Here is a 2,500-nt window from a genome sequence, read left to right as displayed (position 1 = left end):
ATATATATATATATATATATATACATATACATATTTGATATATATATATGTATATATATATATATATATATATATATATATATATATATATATATATATATATATATATATATATATATATATATATATATATATATATATATATATGTATATATGGCTAGGCCGCCTCGTGCATGCATATATATATATATATATATATATATATATATATATATGTATATATATATATAAATATATATGTATATATATATATATATATATATATATATATGTATATATATGTATATATATATATATATATATATATATATATACATATATATATATATATATATGCACATATATATGGATATATATATATATATATATATATATATATTATATATATATATATATATTATATATATATATAATTATATATATATACTACAAACATATATATATATGAATACATATATATATATATATATATATATATATATATATATATATATATATATATATATATATTCAAATATATATATATATATATATATATATATATATATAATATATATATATATATATATATATATATATATATATATATGTCGCAAGTGGGAGGTTATCTAGGGTGATGTTGTTATAAGCAATGTAAAGTTGAATGTCGTTGTTTGTGGTGTATATTATGCTGCATGTATGTGGGTGCATCGTGTCGATATCGCGCGCGGTGTGTCAGTTGTAACCGGGCAGGTGCCCGAGTTCCTGGCTCGCGAGGTAGGGGCACCTTAGGTCAGTGGCAGCAAGCGACCTGATGGTCGGTGTGCAGGGCAAGCTCCGCCGAGGCTCACCTTGACATCGGTGCATGGTAGCGATCCTCGCAGCTCAGGTCACTCGGATTGGTTGTGGTCCAGGTTGAGGAACGGGGATGCTTGTAGCTGGCACGAAGGCCATCTACAAAAAGCCCGATTTTGGAAAATTTTGTTAGTTGACCCAGTTAATCCTACGCTCCTGTTTCCGTGTACCAGCCGTCTCCTCTCCACCATGCGACCTCGTCTTCCTCACCTTTTCCTGCCCTGGTAATGTTACTTGTGCCTGTGTACTCTTTTGTGATGTCGTGTCCTGTATTATGTCTATTCCGGTAATAAACCGCATGTTCTGTTCTGGTGCTTTTTCTGATTGACCTGGCTGCACTGATCCTCTCTCTCCACGGAGTAAACGGACCTGTGACAATATATATATATATATATACATACATATATATATATATATATATATATATATATATATATATATATATATATATATTTGTATACACACACAAACATATATTTGTGCACACACACACACACACATATATGTCTTTACCTATATCTATCTATCTACCTATATATATATTCACACACACACACACACACACACACACACACAACACGCACACACAAATATACATATATTCATATACAGAATATCTATACATATTATCAACACAGTTATTTATAAATCGACTAATAATCTTCGGAAGATGTGAATCAGCGAATCTTGAGATTATAGGAGAGAGGGGTGGGGGTGTGGGGGTATGGGGGGGGTGTACAACCGAACGTCATGACGTGACAAAGAAAAGTGTTTTTTTTTTTTTATCACCTTAATTTGAATGCCAATAGTTGTAGCAAAATTATCTTATATTCAATTGCGTATACACGGAGAGTGACAAATTCATATGTCATAGCTTACATATATACTTAAAAAGGAAACAAATACAGCCAGTTTGTGCAATATTGAATTATAATTTTGATAATAAAGAATAAATACATAGATTAGTCTGTGATCACTAGAATTAACGATATCAAAGAATACGACCTAACATGAAGTGACACTGAATTGAATTTCCTAAACTTATAAGACTTTTGAATCGAAATATTTGACATAAATCAGTCAAATAGATCATAAGACAAACACTAAACTTAGAAAGCCCAAGTATCTTTCGTTTCAACGAGACAAGAGCAACGCCAAATTTTCAAACGAGAGATCTCAGGGTTGTCGAATCTATCGCTCGAGTGAGAGCCTCGGCGATAGTCTCCCCGGAAGAACGTGCCTCGAGAAGCACAAGCTGTTAGAGGAACCGCTTGCTGGAAAGTGTGGAAGAAGAAATGCGCCACGGTGTGGTTGGAAGGGCCTCTGGACACCCGCGTGGCCTGGACGTGTTCCTCTGGGCCGTCGTCGCGCCAGAGGGCGTCTAAGGTCCTCATGTTTTGTACAAAAACGCTGTCTGGTAGCTGAGAAGGTAATTTCGTAGAGTGTGACTTGTGCCTGTAATATGGGTAACAACTTTAACAATTCCCTTAGACAAACTGTCAAGGAGATGTCCCATCTTGGCTGAGTTTGAGTGTGATGGCTGTGGTGGAGTGTCCTTGCGTAGTCCCAGAAGGACTCCTGCCACGCCGCTGGGGCCTCGACGGAGTTAGTGAGAACGGTAATGTGGACACCGAGGTGTTTCGACGCGTCGCCGGAGAGGTACTGA

General features: G+C 34.6%; 1 pseudogene across 1 annotated transcript in view; it reads right to left on the bottom strand.

Annotated features, from left to right (window-relative positions):
- Positions 1-826: 826 nt before the first annotated feature.
- The window catches only part of LOC147472219 (uncharacterized), a 2,541-nt pseudogene continuing 867 nt past the window's right edge, over positions 827-2,500 (bottom strand). The window contains exons 2-4 of the transcript XR_015191650.1: positions 2,290-2,500; positions 2,003-2,255; positions 827-933 (exon numbers count right to left, since the gene is read on the bottom strand). The exon at positions 2,290-2,500 is cut by the window's right edge and continues 649 nt beyond it. The product of XR_015191650.1 is annotated as an uncharacterized LOC147472219 (transcript). The remainder of the gene's footprint in view (positions 934-2,002; positions 2,256-2,289) is intronic.

The sequence above is a fragment of the Penaeus japonicus genome, unplaced genomic scaffold (assembly GCF_977035675.1).
Source record: "Penaeus japonicus unplaced genomic scaffold, GWHDUDI00000001_assembly GWHDUDI00000002, whole genome shotgun sequence".
Classification (NCBI taxonomy): Eukaryota; Metazoa; Arthropoda; class Malacostraca; order Decapoda; family Penaeidae; genus Penaeus; species Penaeus japonicus.
The sequence above is the reverse complement of the archived record's forward strand: the minus strand, read 5'-3'. Positions and strand labels throughout refer to the sequence as shown.